At 40.3% G+C, this 15,073-nt stretch overlaps 1 protein-coding gene across 1 annotated transcript in view; it reads left to right on the top strand.

Annotated features, from left to right (window-relative positions):
* The first annotated feature begins 576 nt into the window (after nucleotides 1-576).
* The window catches only part of Atf2 (activating transcription factor 2), a 77,334-nt gene continuing 62,837 nt past the window's right edge, over nucleotides 577-15,073 (top strand). The window contains 1 exon segment of the mRNA XM_085680943.2: nucleotides 577-738. The gene's annotated coding sequence lies outside the window, so the exon portion shown is untranslated.

The raw sequence follows: 15,073 nt of genomic DNA, 5'->3' as shown, positions 1-15,073 counted from the left end.
TGGCAAAGCCCCACTCCCCCCAACCTTAAGCTTAGTTCCCCAGCTCTGGCTTCCGGGTAGCCGGAGGGTGGTCCAGGAATGCGTCTCCCTCGGTGTCTCCCAGATCCCTAGAGAGGCCGGAAACCGACACACCGGAGATGCTCCGAGCTCTGGGCTGAGCTCCTTCAGCCTCCCCAGACCTCACCTTTCTTCTCTCACACCGCCCACGCCCTCCGCTCTCCCTCCACTGGCACCTGCGCGCGCGCCCCCGATGCCGTGCCCGCCTTCCCGCTGGTTGCCAATCACAGCTTCCTGCAGTTCCCTGGTTACCGAAACAACGGTCCTGAGGCTTTGGCCACGCCCCCTGGCGCTGCTGCTTCCCGCCTTTCGCGCCCTTCGTCCAATCCCTAGTGTTCGAGTGCTCTCCGGTTCCCGCCTCCCCGTCCCCGCCCTCCCGAAGGCCCCGCCCCCTTTTGGAAGCACGGCGGCGTCACCTGACCCGTAGGCGCTCCCTCGGTAGAAAGCAGGAAGGGGCGTGTGCGCGAAAGGGAGGGGCGCGAGAAGAAAGCGGCGGGGATGCCGGGAGTGGGGCGGGGCGAAGGCTTGTCAGTCGGGTCTCGCGAGAGAGGACGGAAGCCTGTGGGAGCCCGTGGCCTTTAAAGTGCGATTCAGCCCTTTCCTCCGGGGCTACTTTGTAAACACGGCTGGGCTCCGGGCTGCTGGGGGGTGGACAAGACCATGAATTAGGGACCTGGACGGGTGAGTAGTGGGGAAAGGGCCGCGGTCTGGGGGGGCTGTGAGGATGCAGAGGAAGAAGGCGCTAACATGGCGACGTCTCTGCCCGTAGTCCCCACCCTCCCGCCTCCCACCCCCTTGGCGCCCCTGCTGTGGACCCCAACCCTCCGGACTGCTGTGGCCGCGCCGCCGCCGCTGGCCTGGCGGACCGACCGGACCCGTTAGGTAACGCGGCTGCTACGTCGGCCTCTCCCTCGCGCGCTTTCCCAAGCCTGGGCGAAAAGGTATAACGGCTCCTCTCAGACCCCTCCCTCCGCTGAACCAACCCCTTGTGTGGTCACTGGAGAGATCCCCGGGGCGCTCTTCGGATCCGCCCAGCCGACGGGGAGGGGGCCGGACCCCCGCCTTAAGTCCTTGATCGGGACGCAGGAGGGTCCACGCTGGGCTCCCCACCCAGGACTCAGACGGTTGAGCACCGCGGGGTTTGGGATGGTGCGGTGGAGAAGGCTTGGGCAGCGTGGCTAAAGAGCGAGCCGGGGTCCCTGGCTTCGGTGCAACGTGATGGAGCCGATGGTATGAAGGACTTGGGAGCTGGAGGTCTCTCGGCCTTTCCCGTCCTTTCTGCCACCCTAACACTCCCGCCACCCCCCACTTTTTCCAGGTGGGGCGGGGCTGAGGTGTGGGTGCAGGTTGATTCTGCTTTTTCCCCCCATTTTTTTTAAATCTCGACGGGTGTTCTGCAGAGCTAATCTGTTCCTTTTATCAATACCCGAGGGACAAGGGAGAGAGAATAGTGTGGTTTTTTGGGGTGTGAGTGTGTCTGCCTGCTTGCCTGCCTGCGCCTGTCTCTGTGTGTCTCCATAGTGCTCATTCATTGAACCAGACCTAGGAGGATCTGGGGACCATTTTTAATCCATCTAGGTAATATAAAATTGTCTCTTCTTAATGGGGACTCTTAAAACTGAGGAGGCCGGGTAAAACTACCGTCAATATAATGGAGTAAAAGGGATTATTCATGGTAGACGCTTAGGCCTGTTTACTAATACCTAGATTACCTTGTGGAAGTCACAGTTTCATAGGGATTACAAATTATGGAGACATTCACACCATATGCATGTAAACCATGCATGGTTTGAAACCAGACCAAACTCTGGCTCTTCTCTGAGCTCACTTTTTCCTATTTGAAGTAATTCTTAACCCCTGGAATTCCCATTGTCAGTAATAACCATTTCAGGAATACTCCTTCAGAGCCAAATGGCCTTGATCAATTGCACCAAAACTGGAAAGTAAGACTTTATAAAAGCCCATTTTCAAACAAGTAAGTCTAGATAATTTCCCAAAAGAGACACAGTAAGAATCTTGTATTTAGATTTACTAATCCCTCTTGAAGAATCCACCTCAGTAAACTTTTTCCAAACATAAGGGATATTTTGTAGAGTAAACTAAACATGTATCCTGTATAAGTTAAGAAAAGTCGGTTCATGGATTTTTTTTTTTTTTTGACTTTTTAAGACAGGATTTCTTTGTGTGTAGCCTTGACTGACCTGGAACTCATGTGTAGACCAAGCTGGCCTCGAACTCACAGAGAACCTCCTGCCTTTGCCTCCGGATTGCTGGGATTAAAGGCTTACACCAAAACTGCCCAGCAAGTTCGTGGATCTTAATTCATCAGTTGTGTTATAATAAAGCTTCTAGGTCTTAAAAATAATTTTGAAAAAAATCTTTCAAATTCACGGTGTTTATGCTGCCCTCCTAAGCTGTTTTTCAGTCTCAGTTTTAAAGATGCTGCTGCCATTAAGTTTTGAAAAATCCCTTAAAATGTAATATTGTGCTCATTTAGAACTTAGTTCTTTGGTATCTGTTTTTGTGGGAAGGTGGTTCGAGACAGTTTCTCCTTGTAGCCTTGGCTGTCCTGGAACTCCCTTTGTAGACCAGAGCTCAGAGCTCCTCCTACCTCTGCCTCCTAAATGCTGTGATTAAAGTTGTGAGCCATAATTCTAGAGAGGCACTTTCAGGGGGGTTGTCTTATTTTTGATATAAGGTACTAAAAACTTGTACCTGGAAATTTTCTTTAACATTACTAGGCTCTTTATTTTGTATTTGGAGCAATAGCAAATGTGTTGCCTAGAAAAGCTTACATTTATTTTTATGTAGAGGAGTAATGTTAAACTAAGATAGTGGTGGAACTGGTTATATGTCAGCTCTTTAAATAATTGGAGGGGTGCTTTGATGGGTGTTTAAAATTTTAAAGCTGTGTTGTTTTGAAATTCAATCATCCATTAAATATCTCATGGTTAACATTAAATCAAGACATCTAGGGGTTTTTTTTTTTTACTTTTAAAAATCTTGAAACCTTGAATTCTAATTATTTATCTGTACTCTCCTAATCAGTTATATATCTAAATCTGGTAAACAACTCTACCATACATGCTGTCTCCATCATTTTTGCCTTTGGGCTCCTCTGATAGGATATATGTGTCTATGAACTGGCATTGCTTTCTTTTGTAACTCTTATTGAAATACCCTTAGAAAGGTAATTCCTTCATATTTAAAACAGTTCCCCCCCCCCGGAATGTCCCTTGATTAGAACCAATGAAAGTAACTGTATAATTCAATTGACCTCTTTCAAAATTAATACAGATAGTTCTTGGACTACTTGTATTCTTAACTTGTAGCCTAGAAAAACTACCTAGTATAGTTATATAGTCAATAGTTCAACATTTTTGTGTTTATCTTATATTCACATCTATTTCTTCAGACTAAAAATTTGCCTGAGATGCTATATGTTCTGTGTATTTTTTAAAGATTTGCTTATTTTTATTTTGTTTTGCTTGAATATGTGTATGTGCACCATTTGTGTGCAGTGCCTTAGAGGACAGCTGAAATCCTGATTCCCTGAAACTAGAATACAGATTTTTGTAAGCCATCATGTGGGTGCTAGAATCTGTCCCAGGTCCTCTGCAGGAGCAGCAGGTTCTCAGCTGCTGAGCTTTTCTACCCTTGTTGGAAAGCTCTTTTCTATTGAGCTGTGCATTCCCAACCCCTCTTTATGTAATTTGTTTGTATTTTTAATTTATGTAGTATGTGCCTGTCTGTGGGGTGCTGGCATATGTATGGAGATCACAGGACAACTCTGAGGAATAAATCTTCTCTTTCCACCACATGGGTTCTGAGGACGGAGCCCTGGTCATCAGACTTGATGGCAAGTTCCTCACGCACGGAACTGTCTCATTGGCTCTAATGCTGAAACAGTAGTGATCGTCATCACTGTTTTTGTCTGTGGGAGAAAAGTCCTAGAAAAACACTTCCATTGTCTGTTTCTCAAAAAGTTCAAATAATAAATATGGAATACACAATTATAAACATGCATGTAATATATATGTCTTCTCATTGACTTTTATTGGCAAACCTAAAACTGGTATATTTTCAGTTTAAGATAGATTCTATGATGCTTACTTGGTTTTTGTTGATAATTGTAAAGGGTTTAAATTTTTCATCTTATTTATCATTAGGCTTATGTATAATGTGTTTATATTGGTGCATACATGCCACGACTTGGGTGTGGCAGTCAGAACAACTTTATGGAGGCAGTTTTTTCCTTCCACCTTATGGGTTATGGGCATTGAACTCAGGTTATTAGATTTATACAGCAAGTGCTTTGCTGGCTGAGCCATCTCACTTCCCCTAAAATAATAATTATTATTTCTATTTCTTTTCTTCCTCCTTCTGCTCCTTTTTAGGGAAGACCAAAATGGTCGTAAATATATTTTTGGGGTGTAGGTGTATTTTATTCAGGTTCATGTCTTATCCAGTAATTCTCAACCTTCTCCCCCATTCATATCCAAAAAGTAAAAAGCACTGGAACAAAGTAGTGAGTGACTTGTTACTGTGAGATCCTTGACAAAGTCCTTAGAGTAATTGTACTTGGCAAATGGACAAATGAACAGACAGACTTGACTTATTTTAGCAGTATGTGGTTATCCCCTCCCGTTTTGATACAGTTTTTCTGTGTACCCTGGTTATCCTAATACTCACTCTGTAGACCAGGCTGGTCTCAAACTCAGAGATCCACAGACCTCTGCCTTCCAAGGGCTGGGATTTAAGGCATGGGCCACCTTCGGTTTTTAAATATGTTCTCTAAAATGTTTTCCTTTTGTCTAATAGGTTCTAAACTTTTCTACCTTTACTTGTTAAGTTTTGTCTTTCCTAGCATTGTAGTTTTCTATTCTATAGATTTTGTGATGTCTGATGATTATCTACAGTTAATAAGTCACTTAAACCACTCTGAAATTCCCTGCTATTAAATGCCTGAATGGAAAAAAAAATGCTTTTTTTTTCTTTTTTTTGATTTAAGATGGGATGTCACTGCAGTCCAGACTGGCCTGAAACTTGTGGTGGCCTCAGACCCATGGGAGTCCTCTAGCATCAGCCACCCTGTCCAGCTAATTCGCTGTGTTAATTTATTTGTTTGTTTATTCATTCATTTATCCATTTATTTATTTACTTTTTTTGAAGTTTTCTCAAGACAGGGATCCTCTGAGTAATCCTGGCTGTCCTGGAATTACTCTGTAGACCAGACTCACCTTGAACTCAGAGATCTGCCTTCCTCTGCCTCCTGAGTGCTAGAATTAAAGGTGTGTTCCACCACTACCCGGCAGTGCAGCTAGTTAATTTTGGAGACAGCATCTTGCTGTGTAGCACTGACTGACCTGGAACTTGCTGTTAAACTGTGCTGACTTCTAACTCCCAGAAATGTGCTTGCCTTTCCTCATGAGTATTGTTGACGGTGCACACTACCATGCCTAGCGGCTGTGCTCTGATACTTTTTTTTTCCTTTCCCTGCTTTTAACATTGAATTAATGAGCATAATTTTCTGTTGTATACACTTTACAGTATTTGATACCTTTTTCTTTCTTTGAGTTGGTTCATAAGATAATAAACTCAATGGAATTGCTTATCAGAGGAAGTAAATATTTGTGGAGTTGCCAAGACTTTTGCTTTCTCCCAGAAAAAAGTTAAGCAGACTCACACTGGCATTTTAGTGTAAATGTGCTAGCTTTGCCATCATTTTTCTAACTTTGTGGTTATGATTGTTAAGTATGATGTGATTACTTAATTGGGAATTATTAAGGAAAATAAGTTGTATTGTTTAAGTTTCAAAGTCATCTAATTGACTGTATAACTTTATAGTTACTGAACAATAACATATTTACTGGGACAAATATCTATTTCATATTTTCTGCCACTTCCATTTGTTTCTCTTAAAGTTGACATGACAACCTAATAACATCAGTGCTTAAATTTTGTGCACTTTGCACATTGACCTTATTGGTTTTAATTAGCTACTTTCTGAATTACAGATTTTAAGGAATTACTTAATTTTCTTCCATATATTCTTCTGGGGCAATGAATGTAGTTTTAAGGTAATTGTTAGGACCCAAATTGTCAATAAATCCACTTATGACCCAAGATTTGCTTAGGCAAATTATTTGTTTTCTGTAAGGAGAACTGCACTTAACCTTGTAAACATTTGAGCAGTGTATATCAGTTCTCACAGCTGTGTCAGGACTGGCTGCATGCTCAGTGCATGTTAAGGTGATTACTGTCGAAGATCATCCAGAAATGCTCATCTCCTGTAGTCCCTTTAGGCATGCTTATGATATGACTGGCAGAGAGTACAACAGTCATTTATTTGGTAGCTTTGGCAACAAATTTGGATTTTTCCTAGGAATTTATAATTTGTGACAGAAATTCCTACCTTAAAATTTCCATAAACCTATTTCAGAGAATTTCATTTTGTTCCATATGCACCCTTTTCCCTAAGTCAGACTTTCCTTTTCATGTAGTAGTGTAGCATATGCATATTTTGAGGTTATAAAATTGATGCCATAGTTTTCACTAATCCCACCATCAACATTTTAGTGAGATCTTTCATTTCTTCTGATGAAATTAAAATACCACAGTTTTCCAGGAGGTGGTAGTTTGCACCTTTAATCCCAGCATTTGGGAGGCAGAGACAGGTGAATCGCTGAATTCTAGGCCAGCCTGGTCTACAAAGTGACTTCCAGGACAGCCAGAGCTATAGTTGTACCATCAATTCCCAGTTATCATGTTGCAAGTTTCTGGTGTCTTGGTGTCATTTGTCAGGTATGTTTTAGTGGTGACATACGGCTATTGGGCTAGGGATTTTTCTTTCACTTTCCTAAACATCAACATACTTAGAGAGTGAGAGAAAGAAGTGAAATTACTGTTACATTAATAGGAATTATATGTAATCTTAATCTTAGGAATTATATGTAATCTTAGGAATTATATGTATTTTCCTTGTTGTAATGAAAAGTTTTTATAAGTGAGTTCTTATTACTAATGATGATTGACTAAGTGTAATTTTTTTTAAATGTGTGGTATACCTGCACATCCATGAGGATGAGTGTATGTCTGCATGATTGTGCATTCACATGTGTGCACATCTGTGGAGGCCTGGCAAAATTTCCAGTGTTTGCCTGAATTAGTCTCTACCTTATTTTTTTAAAGTTTTTATTTGTTGTTGTTACTATTATGATGATGATGATGATGTATTTGTGCATTGCATGATGTGTGTTTGTGGGCATTCATGCCATGATATGGGTGTAGAGATTGAAGGACAATTCTGTGGAATCAGTTCTCTCTGTCCACCTTTGCATGGGTTCCAAGGTTCAAACTCAGGTATCTTGACTCATCTAGCCATGCACATTTGTTTTCGAGTGGAGTCTCTCACTAAAGCTGGAGCTCTTGCATTCAGCAAGGCTACCTGGCGATTGAGCTCTAGAGATCCACCTGATTCCTCTACCCCCAGCACTGGTTCGAAATTCATATCTCTCTTCTTGGCCTAACTTGTATGTGGGTAATGGAGATAAAATTCAAGTCCTCATTCTTGTGTCAGGTACTGTGCTGACAGCCATTTCTTTATCTCCTGAATAATTCCAGTTCTTTTTCTTTTCATTTTGATGTGTTTGTACATGTGGTGTATGTGCATGTACATGTACATGGGTACATATTAGATTATTTTCTTCAACCTTTCCTCTACCTTATTTTTTGATACAAGATCTCTCTCTGAACTTGAAGTTCACTTTTGGGTAGGATGATTGTCTAGTGAGTTCCCAGAATTCACCTGTCATGATGCGTGCTGGGAATTTGAACTCAGGTTCAATGCTGAATGCATTACTCACTGTGCTATCTTCCCAACTCCCAAATCATCATAATTCTTGAAGTGTGAATTTCTAGTTCTCGTACATAAAGGCCTAGGTTTGATCTCTGGCACTGTATAAACCTGACGTAGCACAGGTATGTGATCTCAGTAGTGGGAAAGTGGAGGCAGGAGAGCTGAAGTTTAAGGTTATACTTGGCTCCATAGCAAATTCCAGGCCAGCATAGCTCATACGAGATTTTACCTCTGAAAACAAATGCAACCTTGGCTGACTTAGAACTCACTAGATCCTTGCCTCTGCCTCCCCAGTGCTGAGTTTAAGGTGTTTGCTATCACACCTGGCCCCAAACATTTTATATTAAAATTTTAGAGGGGGAAGGCAGTAAGTATATTTTATTCTATGTCTGAGCAAAAATGATACTGCAAACATTGTATCATACAACTTAATTCATTACCAAATCTAAAACAATGTTATTAGTAAAATGATGTGGGAGTCGCCTCTGTATGCTGTGAATATCATTGGTTAATAAAGGAACTGCTTTGGGCCTATAGCAGAGCTATAGAGGGAAACAGCTAGGCAGGGAAAAGTAAACTGAATGCTGGGAGAAAGAAGGTGGAGTCAGAGAGAAGTCATGTAGCCCTGCCAGAGACAGATCCTGCAACTTTACCTGGTAAGCCACAGCTACGTGGTGATACACAGATTACTAGAAAGGGGTTAAATTAATATGTAATAATTAGCCAATAAGAAGCTACAGCTTTAAATAATATAGTTTCTGTGTGATTATTTTGGGGCTGAGCAGCCCAGGACAAGCGGCCTCTCTTCGACAGTAAAACTTAATCTAATGCTTTTTGTACTTGTTGCTTTTAGTCTGTGAGTTCTGGGAAACAGTAAGTAGCCCACTCAACCCAGGCATTGGTGGTCTGGGAATAATTTAAAATAAAATTTAACTTTGAAAGTAAACTAATTTGCTGGTTGGTGGTGGTACGTCATGCCTTTAATACAAGCGTTCAGAAGGCAGAGGCAGGTGGTTCTCTGAATTAGAGGCCAGCCTGGTCTACATAGTGAGTTCCAGGACAGTCAGGACTGTTATACAGAGAAACTCTTGTCTCTAAAAACAAAAAGCCCAAAAAAGTAAGCTAATTTATTTGTTTTGGGTTTTGTTTTTCTTTTGAGATATGTAGCTCTAGCTCACCTAGAATTCAGTATGTAGACCAGGCTAGATCTTCCCAGAGACCTCCCTTTCTCTGCCTCCTGATTGTTGGGATTAAAGGCATTGTGCCAGTATTACTTTTTTTTTTAAATTAAAGACTATTTTTGTGATATTGAACTGATTTTACTATTTACATACTCACTTATTATGTGCTTTATGACTCTTTATCAACTTTGAGATCAAAGTTTCAGTATACTGTTGATACTGATATGCCTGGGAAACATCTATTGTGTGTTATAAATAGAGAAAAAATTAAAAACTACTGCTTCATGTCTGTATGCTATGAATATGTTTTATTGCCATTGGTTAATAAAGAAGCTGCTTTTGGCCAATGGCTTAACAATATAGCCAGGCTGGAAAAGATACATATATATAAAGAGAAAGTGGGGTCAGAGAGAAACCATGTAGCCATCACAGGAGACAGACCGGATGGAACCTTACGGTAGGCCACAAGCACATTCCAATACACAGATTAATAGAAATGGGCTAATTTAAGATGTAAGAGCTAGTTAGAAATATGCATAAGCTAATAGGCCAAGCCGTGTTTTAATTAATACAGTTTCTGTGTGATTAATTCTGGTCTGGGCTGCCAGGAAACGAATGAGCCGCCTCAGACAACAACTGCTTCCCTCTCTGAGGTTGGGAATACCTTTCTCACTTTTGAGGAGTTTCCTTTCCCTCCATTGGTGAACTAAGCATTCCATAGCCAGTATACACAAGGATGATATCAAATCCACAAACTAACAATCTGTTTAACTCCCACGGAAGGTTTTGGCGTTAAATGTGTAATGTTCAGTTTCTAGGCATAGAGTATGAGTTAGTATTTATTATTAAGTATGATTTAGTATTAAGCATTAGGAAAACATGCATTTAACTTTAAAGTAAAATGTGGTATAACTTACATAAGTTTGATACTGTAAGTTTATGCCCTAATTTGTATTGTACACATTATTAATTCTTTTTGGTATCCATTAAGTACATGTGAAGGATTTTAGTGAAATAATATATAAAGGAAATCAGAGATACTTTAACATTGAATAGGTAGTAACTCTTTTTAGGTTATGACTTTAGGTTTCCATACTCATGGATTTAGGTTTGTTATGAGCATATTGCTGTTCCCAGGGTAGTTCTAAGATCATCTTTTACTTTGTGCTACTTGTGAAGTTACGATGAAATTGTGCCACAGAAAACTCCCTCCCTATGTATGGTTCTGCTGCCCTTGAATGACCTTGTGATAGAGCACAAATCCATCCTCCTGGTACCCTAGCATTTTTGTTTACTATAAAGGTTTTCCATTAGTGACTTATAAGTTGCCATACACTTAGCATCTTAAGACAGTATAAAATTATTTTTATAGGTCAGGAAAAGTCTATTTAATAATGTTCTCTGTGATGTTTCAATATATGTATAGATTATGTAGAATTTTTAAAACAAGTTGAAATTTTTCTCAGTCATCTTTCATTTCTGCATGTTGAAACACTGAAAATCTAGCTTTTATAGAGCGATAGTACATAATGGCTATCTGTAAGAGCATCTATCCATGTGTGATTTAGAACTCAGTGATCAGCCTTTCCTCACCTTCCTAACTTTTGTAGACGGATAATCACTATTTCATTCACTGTGTGTGTGTGTGTGTGAGAGAGAGAGAGAGAGAGAGAGAGAGAGAGAGAGTCTTGTAAAATGTGGTTTTTTTTTTTGTTTATGCATGGGTAAGAGAATGTAGTGCTTGTCTTTCTTGGTTGGCTTATTTCACTTAACATAAAACTTAAGTGTAAACAGACTGTGCTTTAGTTTCCCAGCTACCCAGACGTAGATAATCACATGGAGACTGTATTAATTAGAACACTGGCCAATGGCTCAGGTATATTCCTAGTTACCTCTTAACATTTTAAATTAGCACATTTCTATTAATCTATGTATCACCATGAGGCTGTGGCTGTGGCTTACTGGCAATGTTCTGGCATCTTTTTCCTTTGGCAGCTACATGGTGCGTCCTTGACTTCGCCTACTCTCTATATCTCTATGTCTCTGTTAAGATTTCCCGCCTGGCTTTACTCTGCTAAGCTATTGGCCAAAACAGCTTTATTTATCAACCAATAAAAGTAACACATATACAGACGGACATCCCACATCATCTCCCCTTTTCTGTCTAATTAAAAAGGAGGGTTTTTAACAGAGTAAAACTACATATCTAGTTATCAAACAAGAATTATAGTTACATATTGAGCCCGTTTACATTTGTCAAATAAAGGAAAATACTCTTATCTATCCTTTGTGAGTCTAAGTTTTATATCTAATTTATCTTTTATTATAACAAAAGTAAACTATCATTATAACTATCTTGTCTTCAGCGCCAACAAAGACCCCAGAATATTACCTAAGTAAACCGAAAGTGCATTATAAACAACTTCCAAAGTTCTAGAAATGACAAAGATATCTCACTGCCTGGACAGTCTCCTAAAGTTCTTTTGTAACATTGGGACATCTGTCTTCAGCCTTTAGGCCATAATATCTGGCAGACTTTTCAGTGAAACAGGAAATATGAAGATCTGTTCTGCCTTGTAATGGCAAAGTTTGTCAGTTGCTTCTTCTGTGAAGCAGGAACTCTGAAGGACCATCCCATCTTTTGCAAAGTTCAGCAGTCAATTTTCTGTGGGTCCTGCATGTCCATTTTATACAACGTACCATTAAGCAGTCCAGGCAAGAGCAGTTTCTTACTCAAATGACTAGCCTTGTCACATTGAAGGCAAATTTCATAACAAGTTTCTTCAGTGCACATGAACCTCTTCAAAGGTGCTGCCAGAAGTAGACATGTATCACTGTTGAGAAATTCTTAAGTTCTTAAAACCTTTTAAGTGCCATATTTTGTACGTCTTTGAAAGGTCTGTAGGACTAACTATCCATGTCAAATATATCTCTGTACCTCTAGAAATCCTAACTAACATTACTACAGTTTGACTGTTATAGATTACTATTAATCCACAAGTTTTAATTATACATTACATTTTTAAATGAGCTGCATAAACATAATACTTTAAACAAGAGTAGAAATATACCTATAACAAAATTGACCTTAAATTTGTATCAGTATTCCAAATTCCATACCAGTGTATTCATTTCTATATCATATCCCTCTTTTTTTCCCCTAGAAGAACCTTGACTGTGACCATTAACTGATTATAATCAACCTCCTTTAAATGAAAACAAACATTTATAAATTTATAAACAATATTTGGGAATTTGGGTGTAGTTCTCTAGACTACTTCCTGCTGATGGGTATTGTTAATTGGGTCTTTCATGGGGATATCCTGTGTGGCTGGTCCATCTCAGCCAGCAGTCCTGAAGCTGTTGTGGATATTGGACCGCTTGGGTCATTGCTTCATGGGGATTTGTTTTGACCAAATCATGAGCCAGTAAGAAATCCACAGCTTTCTGTTCTCTGTGGAAACAAAAGCAGAACCTCTTTTCCAAAGTAATATGCCCTTAGACTTCAATTTTGAAGTCAAGATACCTTTAAAATATATGTTGGTTTAGCTTAGCAGACTGAACAATGAAATATCTCTGTAGTTAGCTCATTCACAGTCAAAAATTTTTTTAAAAAACCACAGTAATATACATAATCTAGACTCTTTGTGTATTTTCATCTTTATGTGGCTTTTTTAACTCTTTTATTTTTTACTTTTGTTTTGTTTTGTTTTGTTTTTTTGAGACAAGAGTTTCTCTGTGTATCTTTGACTGTCCTGAATCTCACTCTGTAGACCAAGCTGACTTTGAACTTACAGAGATCTGCCTGCCTTTGCCTCCCAAATTCTAGGATTAAAGGTGTGTACCATTACACCTGGCTCCTCTATTTCTTTTCTTTCTTTTTTTTTTAAAGGACTTTCTCTGCCCTTTTTCTTTTTTCTTCAAAGCCTACGTATATTTTTAAACAGACTGTATGTTGTTTAGAGTTTTTTTTTTTCTCATCTGAATCTGTCTTTACGGTATACATCTATCTTTTTCTGAGCACGAGTCTTAAATCTGTAAGCAATATAGTGATATGGCTGGGATTAAAGCCACAGATTTGGCAGCTGATTCCACCCCATGCCTTGGCTTCCTGAGAGTCTAGCTTCATGGCGGAGGTACTGGCTGGAGCTACATTTTTTGCCACAACTCTGAAGTTTCTAGGTCCATACCACCACCAAGGAGCATGCCAGTGGGCTGCTCATAAACACCATTTAAGTGTTTAGTGGCAGGGCCTCTTAAAAGAGCTGCAAGGTTTTTGCCACTAATGCTGAATCAGGAAGCTTCTTTTAAAGGAGCTGTTGCAAAAGGAGCAGCAGGCTGAGTCCCGGCTCCCTGGCTAGTTTACACCTGAAATAATTACACAGAAACTGTATTCTTTTAAACACTGCTTGGCCCATTAGTTCTAGCCTCTTATTGGCTAACTCTCACATCTTGACTAACCCATATCTAATAATCTATATGCCACCATGAGGTCGTGGCTTACCGGCATGAGTCTAGCCAGCGTCCATCTCGGGAAGGGGAATCACGGCATCTGCCTGCCACTGCTTTCTTTCTCCCAGGATCCATTTCTGTCTACTCTTCCTATCTAAATTCTGCCCTATCAAAAAGCCAAGGCAGTTTATTTATTAGCCAATGAAAGTAACACATAGATAGATGACCCTCCTACATCAAGGAGCCACACTTCTGCTCACAGCCAGTAATCAGAGCTTACCAGAGTAAAGATGGTTACCAGAAGCTGTGCTTTACTTTGTTCCCTTTTTTTTTAACCCACATCACTTAAGAATCTCTACTTCTATTCATGTTGTTGCAAGTGATCAAATATTTAGGAGGTCCTAAAGCCAAAACCAGTGTGTTGACCATGTTGTGTGTAGTTTAGAGTTTCTGGGAAGAATCCACTTGCAAGATCATTCAAGTTGTTGACTTTGCAGTTGTAGGACAGCTGTCCCTCTTCCCTTGTTTCTCACCTGCCCAGTTCTGCTCTTAGCTTGAGGAGACTGAAATGCTTTCCTTGTGGCCACTCTTGCAATGGCAGATCCAGGTCCTCTATTTCTAAGCCATCTGACTTCCTTTTCTTCCTAAATCTTGTGTTCCAGATGGCAAATTGTGCAGTGTTTTAGTCTTTTGGCTTTTGGGGGGCCCACCACCCAGCTCCCAGCTAAATCACATGGAGACTTATTTGTAGTGAGGAAGCGATTTTTTTTAAAAAAAGAAAAAAAAAAAGGGAAAGTGGTGCAGGAGAATTATCTGTATTCTGTCAATTATGTTTTAAATAAACGCTGATTGGCCAGGCAGGAAGTATAGGCGGGAAAACCAGACAGGAAGTAGAAATGATGCAATGAGAACAGGAGAATTCTGGGAAGGAGGAAGTTGATTCCTCCCACTCCTGCCCAGAACACCGAAGCAGCATGATGTGATCTGCCCCACTGAAAAAGGTACTGAGTCATATGGCTAAAATAGATCAGAAAAATGGGTTAATCAAGATGTGAGAGTTAGCCAATAAGTAGCCTGACCTAATGGTCCAATTGACTTTATAATTTATGGAGACAGACCTATGTGTGGTTTTCTTTGGGGCTAAACAGTTGTGGGGTATCGGGCGGGACAGAAAACCCAAACAAGCAGGCCCGATCATGTTACAGAATGGTGCCCAAGCCCCTCATGTTACACTTATTCTTATTTATGATCATCCAGCCTTAGCTTGGTTTATTTCTTGTCAGCTTTTCTTAAATTAGTCTTTTTTTTTTTTTGCCTCTGGGCTTTTATCTTTTTCTATTTCTGTATGCCATTCTTTACATCTTTCTCAGTGCTGGATGACTGACCCCTGATATCCTCCTCTCCTTGTTCTTTTGTTCTTTTTCTTTCTCATTTCTCCTTTATACACTCTGCCTGCCAGCCCTGACTATCCTTGCTCCTGCCTTGCTTTTGACTGTTCAGCTCTTATTATTAGCCCATCAGGTGT

The sequence above is a fragment of the Myodes glareolus genome, chromosome 21, assembly GCF_982192425.1.
Source record: "Myodes glareolus chromosome 21, mMyoGla1.1, whole genome shotgun sequence".
Taxonomy (NCBI): Eukaryota; Metazoa; Chordata; class Mammalia; order Rodentia; family Cricetidae; genus Myodes; species Myodes glareolus.
Note: the sequence above shows the minus strand (reverse complement) of the source record. Positions and strands in the feature narration are given on the sequence as shown.